Source organism: Pleurodeles waltl, chromosome 9 (genome assembly GCF_031143425.1).
Source record: "Pleurodeles waltl isolate 20211129_DDA chromosome 9, aPleWal1.hap1.20221129, whole genome shotgun sequence".
In the NCBI taxonomy this organism is placed as follows: domain Eukaryota; kingdom Metazoa; phylum Chordata; class Amphibia; order Caudata; family Salamandridae; genus Pleurodeles; species Pleurodeles waltl.
The window spans coordinates 386,291,195-386,309,548 of record NC_090448.1 but is presented as its reverse complement, the minus strand read 5'-3'; positions in this window follow the sequence as shown (position 1 = coordinate 386,309,548).

Sequence of the window (18,354 nt, the reverse complement as noted above, 5' to 3'; positions counted from 1 at the left end):
GCACTTCTCCCAGGTTGCAATGCCCACAAACCACTGCCTGTGGCATAGGTAAGTCACCCCTGTAGCAGGCCCTAGAACTCTAAGGCAGGGTGCACTATACCACAGGTAAGGGCATAGCTGCATGAGCAATATGCCCCTACAGTGTCTAAGTCCATTCTTAGACATTCTAAGGCCCAGATTTATACTCTGCGCTGAATTAGTGTCACTTTTTTTAACGCTAATTCAGCGCAACCCTAACTCCATACTTATATTTTGACGCTAGACTAGTCTAAAGTCAAAATATCAGAGTTAAAGTCATTTTTTGCTAGCGGGAAGCTACCTTGTGTCGATGAGGTTCCCAGGCAAAAAATGACTCTAAGGCCCTAACGCCTCATTTATCCTCCTGTGCAAAAATGGTGCACAGGAGGGAAGCAGACTTAAATAATGGCATTAAGCTTGGTTAGCGCCATTATTAAATGCCTGGGTTAGGGCAGGCATTAGGGGACCTGTGGGTCTATATCTATGGTGGAACACCATGGAATAAGCCCACAGATGCCCTCCCGAGGCCCCTGGGACACACCCCCACACCAGAGGGACAGCAGAGCATGGGGCACCAGGTAAGTATAGGGTTTAATTTTTAAAAGTACCATTGTGGGGCCCTGAAATGTCCCCCCCACATGCCACTGGGTGCAGTGGCCATGCCCAGGGGACCCTTGTCCCATGTGCTGGCCACTCGGGTGGTGGGCATGACTCCTGTCTTTTCTAAGACAGGAATCATGTGGTATGGTAGGTTTTGCGATGAGAAATGACGCCAGGCTGGTTAGAGTCTTTTTTTTTTTAACTCTAAACAGCCTAACGTAATTTTTCAGTGCAACCCCCTTTTCCCCATACCGCCACCCCACCTGGGTAGCATAATTTTCCTTGACGTTAACCCACCCTTAGCACCGGCTTGCGCCATTCCTTAAATGTGGTGCCCAGCTGGCGCTCCGGAATGGTGCTAGCCAGCGGTAAACTTTTTCATGCAAAACTGTGTTAGCTCAGTTTTGTGTGAAAAAGTTTAAATATGGGCCTGAGTGCATTGTGGCCATATTAAGTACACAGGCTGGGAGTTTGTCATAAACTCCACAGCCCCATGATGGCTTCACTGAAGGCTGAGAAGTTTGCTATCAAACTTCTCAGCACAATAAACCCACACTGATTCCAGTGTTGGATTTACTGTACAATGCACACTGAGGGCATCTTAGAAATACCCCCTGTATTTTACCCAACCCTTTAGTGTAAGGCTGACCAGCCTGCCACTAACATAAATGTTTCTGACCCCATGGGATGAGAGCCTTTGTGCTCTCTGGGGTCAGGAACAAAACCCACTCTGGGTGAAGGTGCTTCACACCTCCCCTCTGCAGGAGCTGTAACACTTGGCAGTGAACCCCAAAGGTGCAGGCCTCCTATTACAGTGCCCCAGGGCACTCCAGCTAGTGGAGATGCCCTCCTCCCGGACCAAGCCCCACCTTTTGTGGCAGGTCCTGTGGGCAAATTAGGAAAAATAAGGAGAAGTGACTACTTCAACTGGGACCACCCCTAAGGTGTCCAGAGTTGAAGTGACCCCTCCTTGCAGAATCCTCCTTCTTGGCGTGGAGGAAAGGGACCATAAGGGATAAGACTGTGTGTCCCCCCCAAAGGGAGTGGGAACAGGAAGGGTGTAGCCACCCTCAGGGACAGTAGCCATTGGCTATTGCCCTCTGACCCCTGTAATGCCCCTAAATCTAGTATTTAGAGGCACTCCTGAACCTTGCTCACCAGATTCCTGGCGACCACCAGAAGAAAGAAGAAGGACTGCCAAGCAGACCCCGGCAGTGAAGACTCCAGATGACAACTGACTTGGCCCCAGCCCTACTGGCCTGTCTGCAGCTTCAAAGACCCCTGCTCCAAGAAGGCAACTCATCCTGCAGGACCAGCGACCTCTACAAACCCCCAGAGGACTGCCTACCCAGCAGAGGATCAGGAACTCCCAAGGACAGCGGCCCTGTCCAGAAGAAACCCTCCAAAAGGACTCCAGAACCGCTCCGGATCTGTGAGCCCTGCCCACTCTGCACCCAACACCCACAGCCCGAGTCCCAGTGGCCCACTGGCAGAGAAGGTACCCCAGGCGATTCTGACCTAGAGTCCACCCTGGGTAGACCCCTCCTGGCCAACACGATGACGCCTCCAGCCTGAATCCAGAGGACCCTTCCCGACTGCAACCGGATCAGACGAAGATAACCGACACCCAAGAAGACACCTGCACCTTCAGCCCACTGGCCTTGGGGCATCTGACCAAGGGCCCAGCAACATCCAGCTGGCGCCTCCTTTACCTGTCCAGCCTTTGGTTTCCCAGAAACGACCCCCTGGGCCCAGCTTGCAGCATCTTTTGTGGCCCCCCTCCTTTTGAAAAGCATTGTGCGCCCAGCTCTGTGTTTGCACCCAGCTCCCGGCCGCCCCTGAGCTGCTGAGGGTGTGCATTTTGTGTGACCTAAATCCCCCCAGGCCTCTGTCCTGGAACCATGGGTACTTACCTGCAATCTGCTTTCTATTGAGCACCCCCAGTGCTCACTGGACTCCATTGTAAACCTGATGCCAACTTTGACCTCTGCACCCAGCCGGCCCTGTGTCGCTGGTGGTGCACTTTTGGGGTTAGCCTAAACTTTGACCTGTGGACATCCTAACTCTTAAAGACTGGATTCGTAAGTCATGTACTTACCTGTGAACAGTGCTAACATGTTCCTCCCCCAGGACTCTATTGACTCCTATAAAAAATGGAACTGTCAACTTTTGACATAGAAAAATGTTACTTTCTTGTAAACTGCTTTACCTGCAAAAAACTAACAATGTACATTTGATACATATGCTCGAGACCTATTGACAACTGTACTTACCTGCAACAAAGACCTTCTGGTTCTAGAAATAAAGTAACAAAATATATTTTTGCTAAATAAAGCCATTGGCCTGAAGTTAGTCATTGAGTGTGTGCCTCATTTCTTGACTGTGTGTGTACAACAAATGCTTTGCACTACTCTCTGATAAGCCTAACTGCTCTAACTACTTTTACTTCTGTTAAGCTTCTGGGGAACCCCTGGACTCTGGGCACACTATACCTCATTTTGGTATGGTATATACACCGAGCCAGCTTCCTACAATCATTATTTAACTTGCAGGTCACAAGTTTAATTCTGGTGAAATACCTAACTGTTTATGCACCAAAGGCTAACATGTGCATTTAAGCTATAAAGCATACTTTGAATCTTTTCAGGTTTTGAGTCAATTTTTGATTTTTAAGCTTGATTAAATGATTTTGATTGGGTAGTAGAAGTAAATACATTTTAGTACTATGGATGGAATGTTGGAAGCTGGTATGCAAATCAGAATGCTTCCTTTGCAGGCTAAAGATACTGTTACAGGGCTGCAAATGGAGCGTTCTGTACTGCCTGCTCCCAGAGGCCTTGTGGTGTGTTATGGGCTCTCAGGGTGCTACAGGAGCAGGGGCTGCCTCTCACTTGAATGTTTAAAAAATGCACCACCATTCTCTAGCAGTTATTCCCAGCCTTTTCTTACGCAGCTGTTCGAGACACTGCTGCTAATTCTCCTCCTTTGCTTTCTTCTTTTCCTCCAACTTCACACATTACCATATACCTGATACCAAACGAAACAGCCATGCAGTCCATGGAGGCCTTTTATGTGTGTCTTGGGGCAGTATCCATGGTGGCTACTCCTTTTTACCACTGGTGTCCCATAGCCTAGGTATTGCACTTCAGTTTTGGCCAACCAAGGTACTTGATTTGTACCAAGGCAGCTAGACCAACCACTCAAGGCTTACTCTGGGAAGTTGTACTGGGCTTGTAACTCACAAATAGTATACTACAGCAGTCCCATACAATAAACTCAACTTCTAGTCAGAAATATATGTTTTAAAACTAATAGGTTTACTTAAATATAGAAAATAAAATATCAGCTAATATTGACCAACAAAACAAGACTATTAGGTTTGTAATATCTTATGGGGCTGAGATACAACCCAAAATCTTTATGGGCTCAAGCAGTGTAGTGATACAAATGAAGGAGCATCTTTCCTACGGCAATGTTATCCGATGGTGACAATATTTAGAATTTCCACTCAATAGGACAAATGTGCCAGGCAAAATGTTAGGGATGTTACTTCATCCCTTTGTACTAATTTCACAACTGCCCAGGCCCAACATTTTACACAACTCTGTGGGTTTGAATACAGACTGTTGAGAATCTATAGGAAATACCACAAACATAATTTTGACACCAAAAAGCCCAACAATGAAAGTGAACAGGGGCTGCCAAAACAGTTTTTTTTTGGTTTTAGGTTTCAAAGTACTGGGCCTTAAAGTAATGTTCCAATGTAGATTTAAAAGGGCCATGTGGCTCCAGTGTCAATTGGTGAAGCCATAGCACACCCTAAGATGGAGACCTGTTGCATCCACAATATTCTCCAAAGTCATATGTTCCAAATGGGGTAAGGAGGATTTGTTCAGGAGGAGGAGGGCGGGGGGGATAGGGACACCAGGTATTGGACTAGTACCGAAAATAGTTACCAAACGTTAGAGGCCCATACCTTCAACGTTGCTGGTCAAAGCCTTCTAGTGGTGGCATCACCAATTTCCACTTGCAACTGAGAAACTGAGATATAGGATTAGGGTCCAGTTTTACATGGAAACTGCAATACCTCTGGAAACATAAGGGGCAGAAAGGTGGTTCAAACAGTCCCAGAATCACAGCAACAGCCTTGTCCAGCGCCTATGACCTATGGTAAAAGAAAAATTCCCTGTGTCCCTCACAGACTGGAAAAGAGGTGTTAGGGTTTTCTATAAGTCAAGGATGTTATTGATGGGTCAGGGCAATGCACTGTCACCCACTGATAGCCTTGGAATATCTCCTTCAGGTCATCTACCCTGTCACGAAGCAGCTGTCTTTGGTTGGTGGTGGTCTTCTTTGCTGCACTGTCATAGGGACTCCAAGGCAGCTCACTTCCATGAGATAACTTCCTCTCAGGATTCGGGCATCTGGGTCTTGTCTTTTCCTTTTGGTCATGATTCAGCTGTTCTCCACAAACAGTAATACAGTTTCCTCTTGGTCCAGGAAAAGTCACACATCAGATCTTCAAGTGCTCCTTGGTCAGGAAGAACATGGGACTGGAACAAAGTGGGGTTGTGTTGAGCCCATTTTCATATACATTTTATAGGCAAGGGATGTGGATCTACTGTCTTAAGGCTTAAGAGCTGGTCCGGTTAATCCTATGTCTAATGTAATTTTCATGCTCCTCTCAAGAAACAGCCTTTGCCCCAAGTGATAGTTCTCACAGCAGGTAGCAGAGGGGCTGGCTTAGGGGGCGTGGCCTGACGCCGATGGCAGAGGAAGCCTCTCCGTGAGGCTCCTGCTAGCAATCCCCACTCCGGTCCAGCCTGAAATGCAGTGGATCCCCAACCCGCCCCATTGCCTAGCTTAAAGTGCGAAGGGGTCCCGAGGTTCATTTTGAGGGGCCCGATCCCGAAGGGAAGAGAGTTTTGGGGCCGAATTTGCGGCCAACGGAGTGCCGCGAAAAAAAAAAAGATGGCGGCCACGATCTGACCGACGTTCCCGGCGGCAGACGATCCACTACAGCAACTCCCTGATCCTATCCAGCTCACCCCTCTGTGAGACAAGAATTACAAGGGGACCTGGCGGTTCCCTCCGGGGACCCACGCCGACGAACAGTGGGGCCCAGCACTGCAACAGTGCTCGGCTGAGGACTGCGGAGCACACTTAACATGGCGGCCGGCACCCGAGGGAAGGATCCAGTGGTTCACGGTTAGAGGCGATAATTCCGGGGTTCCCCCGGAGCTCCTTTGGCAGCTCCCCTCTGAGGACGACTGATCGCAGTCTGCACGGCAACGCCGGGTGGTACTTCTGGGGAGGCTTGACTCCATGGACCTCCTGAGGTGAGCTGGAACGAGGGGGACGAAGTCGGTGGCTTGATAGGGCGAACCTGGCCTGCACTGAGGCACGGTGCATACGGCCCCCCTCTACAGGGGTCCCCCTAGATGCGCAGTGCTACCTACAAGAGAGTGCAGGGGGCCCCCTGACACTGGATGGGAGACATGGATGCTTGAGGGCGCCCTCCACGAACGGCGAGGCTGCTTGGCTCGACAGGTCCACACCCTGACTGAGAGGAGTGAGAGAGTCCTGACTACCTGGCGTGTGGTGTCCCCAGGGGTTCTTGGCAGCCCAGAATGCGGAGTGCGGCTGGCACTGGAAGGCGATAAGCCTCTTACACGAGTAACGAGCACCGGAAACAGCAAATCTCTAATAACAGTTCGGCGATCTCTCTGGCAGTGCAGTATACAGCGCTGAGGTGGGAGAGTTGATGTCCAGAGCCCACCGACCAGACGGAGTTGGAGCCATACCCCAGAAAATGGGTAAAGTCGGTCGCCGGAGGGACATGGAACAAAAAGGTGGGTCCTCAGCTGAGACACAGGCAGACCCGCCTGACCCCAGGAATGGCGCTTCAGGAGAGGGACGCGACGACCCCACACTTCAAGATGTCCTACAAGCTATAACGGCTTCCCGTGTAGCACTGGAGGAGAAAATCAAGCTTTGGCCACGGATCTCACAGTACTACGAGATGATCACCGTCGCCTGGCCGAAAAAGTGTCCACCACCGATAGACAACTTAAAGAGCTTCTTCCGGAGGTCAAGGATGCCACTAAGTCTACAAAGCAGCTGGAGACCCGGATCAGGGCCCTGGAATTAAGGGCCGAAGATGCGGAAAATAGATCGCGACACAATAACATACGGGTGATTGGTATGCCTGAAAGTGTTCCACAAACTGGCCTGGCGGAGTTCCTCGAGCGGTGGCTCCGAGAGGACTTAGCGGGCAATGGACTTTCTCCTTTTTTTGCGATTGAGAGGGCACATAGAGTTCCGACGCGTTCTCCCCCTCCGGGAGCCCCCCCGCGACCTATAATAGCCAGGCTTCTTCATTACCGAGATAGGGATTACCTGTTGCATGAAAGCAGGACCAAAGGAGATCGCACAATGGACAATCACACGGTACGTATCTTCCCAGACTTCTCCCGGGAAGTACAGAAACAACGGGCCACCTTCAGGGATGCAAACAGAAACTGCGCCAATTGGGTCTACAATATGGCATGCTGTTCCCGGCGAAGCTTAGGGTAGTGACCAAAGACAGTACACAGTTTTTCACTATGGCGGAGGAGGTATGGCAATGGCTTGATCTATTGCCACATGAGGGGAATGGTCCTCCGACACAGGGCCCTGAGCATGGACAGAGGAGAGGGGCTAAACGCAACACGACCCGTATAGTAAATAGTCCTTCCACTGTGGAGATGCAAACTGAGAGACGAAAAGCCATGGAGGCAGCAGCTTCATTGAGCGGCTCTGATCGCGGATCCCAAGTACAGACCGCTGCGGACGATGAACCATCTGATTCAGACCATGAATCCGAGACCTCCCATGTATCCGACAGATCGGGCCCGGCCATAACACTAGGCACTTCTGACTGTATCATATGAGAGTCCTCCCATCGAACTACACTTGCACCAGTTGCCCTGGTAATGAGAGCCTCCTGTGGCAGACACCGTAGTGGCCGATGAGGTGGGCGCACTAGCTGTCACTATGGCGGTCGTACCCGCCAGATGGATGAGATCTGGGTCCACAAGTACTACTATATCTTGCAATCCGGTAGTGGGGATCAGAGCGATGGCCCACTCCTTTTGTGATCTAGGAGTTCGCCCACTTTCGATAAACTAGTTGACATTTCACGAAGTTTGGATGAGAGACGTTCAAACTTTTGTCCTGGGGAAGGGGGGTTGGGATGTTAATTGTTGGGGCTTGTTTAAGGGGAGTGGTGGATGTTTAACATTGGGCTGCTGGTGTTGTATAATGTGAGAGTAGGGATCTTCGTGGTATCTGCTAGCCCTGCTTGGGGCATGTCACAGATGGGGACTGAAATACAGTTATGGCGACGTTAGGCGCTTATAAATTTCTCTCATTGAATGTACGGGCATGCACACAATGTCTAAGAGATATAAGGTATTCTCACATTTACAGCGGAGAGGGATTCAGATTGCGTTGCTCCAAGAAACACATTTAACCCAGGCTGAAGGGCTAGCACTGCAGAAACGGTGGAGAGGCCAGGCATACTATACCTCTTATTCCGCATTCGCCAGGGGTGCCTTGATATGGATCAGAACCGGGGCTCCATTCCAATTATTGGACAAGCTCATAGACCCTGAGGGACGTTTTGTAGCAATCCGGGGTCGACTGGATGGAAGAGATATAGCGTTGATCAATGTCTATGCCCCGAACAGGGTGAGTTCTTTGCACGCTTATCGGGCCTCCTAGCCACCTATTTGCAGTTCCCCCTAGTGATGGGGGGCGACTTTAATTGTGTGGCCAATCCCTCCAGGGATTGCTCCCACCCTCCGTTACATGATTCCCCTCTCATGAGAGTAGCAAGGCTATTCTCCTCCTGGCAGGCGGGTTGGGGGCTGGTGGATGTCTGGAGACGGCTACACCCTGAGACCAGAGACTATTCCTACTTCTCTCCCTGGCACGAGCTCCATGTCCGCTTAGATGTGTTTTTCTGCTCCCCAGACATTTTCCCTCAGGTGCATAATGTTGAATACCTGACCCGCACAATCTCTGATCATAACCCTCTATTATTAGAGTTACGCTGGGGTTCACCCCCTTCCCGCATCCCCACCTGGCGGCTGAAGACTGAGTCCCTAGAAGACCCACCCTTTCGGGAGGAGCTGAGACAACATATTACCCACTACTTTGTAGATAACGAGGCTTCGACCAATAACCCCTTGATTGAATGGGACGCTTTTAAAGTGGTAATGCGTGGGCGCTGTATTGCGGGAGCGGTGGGGGTCCGAAGGACTCTACTCAGGGACACTGAACAAGCGGAGAGTGAGCTGCGAGAGGTGGAGAAAAAAAGACCTGAAAATCCGCTCCTTCAACCTGCTATCTTAGAGCTTAGAGCAACGGTCGCTGACTGTGTGGAGCGCCTTCCATGCTTCGACTACCAAAACTATATCACACGAGCACACGGGTAGAGAGACAAAGCGGGTCGGATGTTAGCATGGGTAGTATCGCAAACGCATAAGACATCACCTATTCTGGAAATGATATCGGAGTGGGGGAATCCCCTTCACGGGCAGGAGCAAATTAACTCTCACCTCATGACCTTTTACGAACGATTATATAAAAGCACTCTTCGTCCTGACGGTAACTCCACCGATAGTTATGTATCAAGACTGCAGTTGCAGGCACTACCACCGGACGCTGCGACACAACTTGAGGGCGCCATTACACAACCAGAGATTCTGAGGGCCATTAGTGAACTATCGAGGGGAAAGATTCCGGGGACAGATGGTCTCCCTATCGAATTCTATGCCATGTATATAGATTTGTTAGCTCCTAGGCTTGAGATTCTATATCAATCCGCCAGAGACCGAGGAATTTTGCCAGCAACAGCGAGGGAGGCGGTAATAGAGCCCTTGCTTAAACCTGGGAAAAATCCTGCAGAAGCCGGGTCATACAGACCTTTATCCATGCTGAACCTGGATTACAAGATCCTCAGCAAGGTACTGGCCTCTAGGCTGCTCCCCCACATGGCAACACTAATACATACTGACCAGGCAGGGTTCATCCCGGGGCGCAACACAGCGGATAACATACGCAGATTTATAGCGGTCATGAATGATCAGAATTCGACTAGCCCAGCCCCTGGAGTGCTCGCAGTCGATATAGAAAAGGCCTTTGATAGCTTGGAGTGGCCTTTCCTTTATACAGTAATGTCCCGCCTTCGTTTCGGACCTGAATACATTGCCTGGGTCAGATTGTTGTATACTGAGCCCACTGCTAGGGTACGGACAGGACGGACTATATCCAGACCTTATGCCGTTGAGCGGGGTACCAGACAGGGGTGTCCCCTATCACCGCTGCTGTTTGCACTGGCTATCGAGCCACTGGCAGCCGCAGCGCGCGTGGTGGTGGGGGTCCCGGCATAGGGCGGGGGGCAAGAGACATCAGATAGCGTTGTATGCGGATGACTTGTTGATCTTCTTAGACGATGTACACAGAGACCTTCCCCGAACCCAACAGATGCTTTCGCAGTTTGGTGAGCTTTCTGGACTTCGGGTGAATTGGGGCAAGACCGGCCTGTTTCCTTTGAACGCTACTGTAACCCCACCATTGGAGTTGGGAAATGTCCAGTGGGTTCCAAGATGCCTCTCATACTTGGGGGTCAGGATTTTCCATGACCCACAGGATATAATAGACAGGAATTTTGGAGGCTCATTGCGTTCCCTCCGTTCCAACATGGCTTTCTGGCAAACCTTACCTCTATCTGTAGCGGGGAGGGTAGCCATCTTTAAAATGGTGGTGTTGCCTCGCCTCCTGTATCACTTCACGGTCCTGCCAGTATGGATTCCTAAGGCCATATTTGCAGAACTGGAGTCCATGGTCATAGCCTTTATCTGGGGGAGTGTACGGAAGCGAGTGGCTCTGGCCAAACTTCAGAGGCGGTCCCCAGACGGAGGCCTAGCAGTCCCAGACTTTGAGGCTTACTACTTGGCAGCGCAGCTCCAGTGGTTGGCGCAATGGATTGCCAACAGAGCAGCGACAGGGTTGGGGGTAAAGGCATTTACTCCCCCAGAGACTAGATTATACGAACTGTTGTTGGGGTGTCCGGGTACTGGGACGCATGATTCCCTTGAATTTAAAGTCCTTGCGCGCTGTTGGAGGAGCTTTTTACGTAAACTTAAAGTAAAGGCCCCTTACTCCCCTGACCTACCCCTCTTGTCCCTAAGAGCTTTGCCCCATCGGGGTGACTGGGGTGGACTCCAGTCCTGGGTGGAGGCCGGGATACAGACGGTAGGAGCACTATTTAAGGAAGGGACGCTGATGCCGTTTGAAGTCCTTCGGACACAATTCGGTCTACAGGGAGGGCACTTCTTATTATATGGCTCAGTAGTGGCTAGTATCAGGAAACACTGGCTGAGACGGACAGGAGAGCTCACTGCACAAACAACCTGTACATATTTGGCGACTTCTTCTGGCACCTTTAAGGCAGTTTCTAATCTCTACAGCAGGGTTCAGGCGGATAGGACCATACCTTTGACTCAGCTCAAATCGTCCTGGGAAGTAGACCTGGGCACAACTATATCTGATGTGGACTGGGAGCGTATTCTGGGGGGCTTCCCCAAAATGACTCGCAATGCCAGATTTAAGCTGATTAATTTTTATGTACTACATAGGGCATATCTCACCCCTGAACGGATCAGCAGGTACTTTGGAGTGGAAGGAGTACATTGCCCGAGGTGCGGGCTAGAGAAGGCGGAATTTAGGCATATGTTCTGGAGCTGCCCTACGGCGGAGGTGTATTGGACGGAGGTGAGCCGACTGGTGGCTGGAGCGATAGGAAGGGAAGTCCCCTGCACAATAGGTCATTGTCTGCTTGGCTGGTTTCCACGCACGGCTAAGTACAAAATAACCAACAGGTTCCGGGACTTGGCCTACGTACTGGCCAAGAGGGAAATAGCGATGTCCTGGAAGAATCCAGTTGGGCCGAGACTGTCCCAATGGACCAGAGAATTAACTAGGTGGGCTGGGTGCGAGAGCGCTGTTCTACATGGTGAGGCCAGAAGGGGTTGGCGGCCCCTGGAGGCGGCGCAAGGTTGGGATGCGATATTAGACTCCTTTAAGGAGGAATGTCGATTGGGTCCAATCCCCTGATTGAATGATGATTGGATGCTTTGTGAAGTTACCAATAGACCCAATCCATGGGTGCCATTACGGATGACCCCGGGCAGGATCCTACGGTTGGATTAGACGGGGGAAACACTCTCACATAGTGAGCGGAGGGTTGACTCCTTCATAGCACACCTACATACAATACAACTGTCCAGATACGCTACCAGTATCATCACTGGGGGGTGGGGCACTGTTGGGGAGGTTGTGGGATGGGGGGGTAGGGTAGATGTTGCAACATTAGATTGCTGTTAGTGCAGAGATGTGTAGATTGAAAAAGCTCTTGCCCTCAGAGTCTATGTAGATCACTGTATGTTCTCTTATACTATGCTTACCTGCTCACTGGTTGATCGAAATTGCAATAAACTTTGTTTACAAAAAAAAAAAGCAGAGGGGCTGGCTCAAAGCAAGAGTAACACAGCAGTTGCACAGTGAAGTGTGAGATCACTGCACATGGTTGTCATCTGCCTTCCTGATGCAGTAGTCAGAGACTGACAAAGTAGAGGCTTTGTATAGAAACTTCTTAACTGTGAGCAACAGAAACTGCAGTTCTCCTCTCACCTCTATCATCAACAAAATCGTTGTGTCAGAAAGAACTAATCAGCAGCCTTTTTGTAACAAAATTCTCATGGAATTTCTACTTGTTAGCTGGATTGTTATTTGAGGTGGGAAACTGCCGATTTCAAGGAATAATTACAACCCTTGTCAGGGTGAACTCTCCAAGTCACTAAATTGATCTGAGGTCAGTGCCCAGATAGCTACGGAAAAGAGCAAGCTTAGGGCTATGTGTAAAGTATTCATGCAATACTAAAACAGTAATAAAGTCAAAATAATAAACAATAAAAATCCCAAACCAAAGTAGAAAAATAGAATAAATGAGACCAATTCAATAAGGGGAAGTAGAGATATACATTTTAAAGTTGTAAGTAGAAACTGAGCCAAGCAAATGTAAATAAATCAATGATAGTTAATGGCTGTGGTAGAACGAGACCAAGGTGCAAATTCATGCCAACCAATTTGGAACCTTGGTAGGATACACCAAAAGGATTGGTCCTGGTGAAAGTCCGAAAGTTTGAAGAAGTCCCATTGGTCTGGAGGAAATGTTTTCACAAGTTTACAAAGTCTGTTCTTATGCCAAACCATAGGAGTGCACCTTTAAAGCTCCCTGGACCTCAGAGGAGGCACTTAGAGAAACACAGGATGTCAGGCAGAGGCCAACAGCAGGATCGAGCCTAGCACCCGTTGCCACTGGTCAGCTTGGTACTTAAAGGACTCTTGCAGCTTAAGGTCTTCCTGTAGCCACATAGGATGTCAGCCAGCTGACTCTTAGAGTCCACTTCTTTGTCTTGGGTGAAATGTTGTCTTAAACATTTCTGGGGGGGAGTAAAAACTAATTGGGGGGACCCTCTTTCGAACAACTTTTAATTTTCTTACCCATTTTCTGCTAATTCAAGGCTTATGATCACAAACACAATTGTATTACATGATAAAGATTGTGAAAGAGAAATAGACAAAAGTAAAATAGAGAAACCGTTTACTTTCTCAGTGGGCTCTCAGAAGGTGGGGGCCCTTGGAAACTGTTCACTTTGCCCACACCTTAAAATGTTTCTGCTTGGGTGTGAGTGGGAACAGGTCAAGCATTTCAGGGCTCCTCTGAAGTTCAGTTCTCTACTGAGCTTCTTCAGGACAAAAGCCGTGTCTTCAAGCACCAGACAGGGGATACACAAAAATTATCTTGGAATGTTGTTCTCTCCCTTTCAAATGCACCCCTAGTGTTACATGTGGCTCAACAGACCTGTTAAGTAGGATTTAACTTTTTTGTGTAACAAGATGCCCACAGCCCCCACTCTGGCTATTCTTTTGGGTTCATAGTCATCTTTGTCCATTCAATTGAGCCTATTGTTTGCTCCTAGCAGGCATTTCACACCTCTTTTACATCTATTCCAAGGCTAAGTTCAACCTGGGAGTTTCTTTAGAGTTAATACAAATTAGACCCCAATCAAACATTTATGGAGCGTGGCAAATCACCTGCAATGGTCTTGAGGTGCTGGAGCTGCGAGCTACTGCATTGAGGAATGATCATTTGAACATCCAGGTCTTTAGTTCTCTTCTGAATCTCTGGAGTGACTGCGGTCCTGAGGTGCAGGGGTAGGTTGTTCCAAGCCTTGGCTGGCAGGTGTGGGATAGACCGTCCTCCGATGTTGGCTTGACAGATCAGTGGGGGTGTCTGCGAGGGAGAGGGAAGCTGATGTGGGCCAGCATCTTGAACTGGTGTCTCTCTTGAATTGAGAGCCAGTGTAGGGGATGTGCTGTCGGTCTTTCTGGGGAGGTCGAGTATGAGTCTTGCCGCTGAGTTCTGTGTTGTGTGGAGTCTCTTCAGGAGGCATGCTGTGATTCCTACGTAGAGCGTGTTTCTGTAGTCCAATCTGCTGGTGATCAGGGCCTGTGTGACAGTCCTTTTGATGTCTGCTGGGAGCCACCTGAAGCTCTTGCGGAGCATGCAAAGGGTGTGGAAGCAGGCAGATAAGACTGCGTCGACTTATTTCTTCATGGATAGCTTGCTATCCAGAATGATGCCAAGGTTGTGGGTGTGGTCTGTTGGGGTGCGCAGAGCTCTGCAGGCACCATGTGTCTGTCCATGGCAAGGTGTTATTCCCAAAGATGAGGACTTCCATTTTTTCAGTGTTGAGTTTGAGACAGTTGTCCTTCATCCAGTTTGCTAAATTCATCATGCATCTGTGGAAGTTAGCTTTTGTGGTGAAGGGATCTTGGGACAGTGAGAGGATGAGCTGTGTGTCATCGGCGTAGGAGATGATGTGGAGTCCATGTGATCTGACGGTGATGACCAGGGGGGTCATGTTGGTGTTGAAAAGGGTCGGACTGGGGGAAGATCCTTGGGGGACTCCACCGATGATCTTCTTGCACTCTGAAGTGAACGGTCGGAGACTGATCCTTTGGCTTCTGCTGGTGAGTTATGAGGCGATCCATTTGAGGGCATTTCCTTGAATCCCGATGTGGTGGAGTCTGTTGATCAGTATGTGGTGGGAGATGGTGTCAAACACGGTGGACAGGTCCAGAAGGATGAGGGCTGCTGTTTTCCCACGGTCCAGGAGGGCTTTGGTGTCATCTGTGGCTGCAATAAGGGCTGTCCTGGTGCTGTAGTTAGCTCAAAATCCAGATTGGGTGGGGTCCAGGAGTTTGTGGTCTTCTAGGTGTTGAGTGAGTTGGTGGTTGATTGGTTTCTCAAGTACTTTTGCTGGATAGGGAAGCAGAGAGATGGGTTGGTAGTTCTTCAATTTGGCTGGTTCGGCAGATGTTTTTTTCAGGAGGGGCCTCACTTCAAAGTGTTTCCAGACCTCTGGGAAGGAGGTCACCGTGATAGAGGTATTCAGGACTTTCCTGAGCTCATCGACAATTGCCTTGCTTCTGAGGTTGAAGATGTGGTGGGGGCAAGGGTCTGTGGGTGCTTCCAAATGTACGGAGTTCATTATGGAGATAGTGTCTTGCGTGGTGAGGAGTTCCCAGTGGGTGAGAAGGTGTTTGGGGTTCATGTTTGTGCATGTGAGGTGATTGATGCTGACTGCAGCCGAGGGTTGGTGTTCAACGTTTTCATTGATAGGCGAGATCTTGTCATGGAAGAAGTCAGCAACGTTGTCGCACAGTTCCTGCCAGAGAGTGATGTTGTTCTCAGTGACTGCGGGATTGGTGACTTCCTTCCCAATGGCTAAGATTTCACTGCTGTGGTTTGTGCTGACCCCACTAACGTTAGGCAGGGAAAACTTAACTTCCTAAAAGTTACTTTTCATTAATATTTATTAAAAGTCATACTTCATACTATTAAATTGAATTTTTACTGCGAATTCAAAACAGTAGTTAAATTATTTTTCTAGCTGTTTTCTAGCTGTTATTTTTCTAGCCAATTTTCTAGCAGTGCCAAAATTAGCAATATTAGTATTTTATTCTGCACTCTGGTTTTCTGCATCTGACAGCTACGTCTACCACAGTCAACATAGTATTTGGGACTTGTCCCTGTAGGAATGAGGCTTACATAGGGATGACTTACTAATATTTAAAAGAGAGGTTTTTAGCTGTTGAAAAGAGTTCTTTTAACAGGTCACACTGCAGGTTTTACACTGCAGTAGTCAGTCTACAGTGGTAGGCACGAAGCCATGTTTTCTTTTGTGACATTAGTGTATAGCACAACAAGTGCTGCAGTCCACAGGAGAAAGTTAACTTTTATGACATAGGTGTACTTCAGCCTTATAAAAAAGTTCAATAGGCCAGTCAGGGAATAGGCAATTGTCCATGTTTTAGGGGTCCGAGCACATACACTGGACAGCAGTGCCACAGAATGCAGAGTCCAAAAACCAGCATTAAAATATAGTCTAGTAAAGGGCAAAAAATCAGGTTGACCGTACAGAAAAGGGGGATGTCCTACATTATTCCTACTGCCATCCTCCTTACTTCAGTGTCTGGGTCTCCAAGCTCCAGCCACAGGAACACAGGCAATACAATTCCACTGTCTGGGAACGCTCAATCTTGTGCTATGCTAAACCTGCGGCAACCAAAATCGTACAACAAAAAGAGTCCTTCTACCATACATGTGCTACATACACAATACATCTATATACAGACTCATGAGTGCAAAATTCTGGGTTTCACATTAAGCAGAACTTTAAATTAAATGGGTCAGGACACTTCACTCTCACTGACAGGAAAAAAAAATTGGTCAAACTGTAAATTCAAAAAGATGGTACACTGTTATCACTGCTTTACATAATGTATCCAAGGCAATGTATCTACTGCCTTATATGAGGGTACACTTGGTGCGCCCCTTAAGGTCACTCAACAGGTCCTTGATCAATTATTGTCAAGAAAAGGCCTAAGCCTGTATACACATTGGATTAGTGTGATTCTGAAAGCAAAATAACAGGATATCCGTTTCAAATTAAGTCGTGTCCGTTTATCACGTAAGGGGCATTCCTATGTTAACAGCGTGCAATGTTTAAAATCTGTAACCTTGGTCAACCAGAGCAGGGTAAATGTTCCTGGGCCTTTTCCACACATAGTGGGTGCAATCAGTCAGCTACAGTTACTTAATTGCATATTCAAAACAGAAAAAGTGTAGACTACCTAAGAGTGGTGTCTCTGCAATATCAAGAAGGATCCCAAAGCATTACAATATGGGGACTTTGAAGCTTGTTGCTTGGCAGGCCTCCAACCAGAGCTGCCAAAAGCAGAAAAATAGGTTTTACTCAGTCTTATGTCCACCCACTTGAGTTCACACCTGGCGGGCAGTGAGCATGGTTTCCGCAGACCTCTCTAGCTGCAGGCCAATGGAAGTAGAAACTACACAAGAAATATGCATACTCAAAACATAGAAGGGAGCATATACCTTGTGCTACATTCAGGCCCTCATTACTGCTACCACCAACAGACTATCATATTAGGAGTTGCTTAGGATTTCCGCCCGTTTATGAGCAGAAATACGACCCAGTCGGCTTGGCCGATGGAAGAAGAGAGGCGGTTCCACCGCCAACACCACCATGCAAACAGGACTTTGCATTGTCCTGTACGGTGGTGCGGTGCTGGCGGTGGCAGACGCCACCCCTCCCGGATAACCAACTCGACGAAACAGATAAGTGGACCATCCGAAAGAGGGGGTGTTGGGAGCATGTGTGTGGTGTGTGCGTGCATGTGTCGTGGAATGGATGTGCGTGAGTGTGTTATATACGTGTGCGTGGAGGGTGTGTGTGTTTGCATGTATGCAGAGGGGAGGGGTGTGAGTCAGCTGTGTGTATTGGGATGCATGCGAGTAGGGGTGCATGTGTGGAAGTCTGCGAGTGAGTGGGGGTGTCTATGTGTATGTGTGCGAGTGAGTGGGGGCGTCAGTGTGTATGCATGCGAGTGAGTGTGTGGTGTGTATGTGTGTGGTCATGATGGGGTGTTTGTATGGAAGTGTGCGGATTTGGGGGTGTTTGCATAGAAGCGTGTGGATGGGGGTGGGTGAATGTATGCATGCGTGGAGGAGGTGTGCATGAATGCGGAGGAGGGGTGTATATGTGAGTGGGGGGTGTGTGTCAGTGTGAGAGCCAGTGGGGGTGTTAGTATGGATGTGTGCGGTTGGGAGAGGGGGCCTACTTGTAATGCAGCGGTCTTTACCGCTGGATCCGCTGCAGTAACACTGCCACCGGCCGTATTGCGGTCTTAAGGTCGCCACACTCGTAATGAGGGCCAGAGTGTCTTAGAGAAGGGCACCATCCTCACAGCACACAAATACACCATTCATTACATTCATATCTTTCTTGCAACTCACTACATTCAAGCAGAGTGAAGTTAAGGACTTCAGTTATTGGGGACTGAGTGGATTTTACCAGTGACGACCAATGGACAACCTTTCCATCATGGGAACTGGGAAACTGCTTCTGCTGCTGAACTGTAATAATCACCCTCTAGGGTGGGAGTGGCTACTGCTGGGTAATATGTACAAAAGTGGTTATTCAAAACCACCTTTCTAGTAGATCCTGGGGTTCTGAGGGTTGAAAGAACAAACAAATT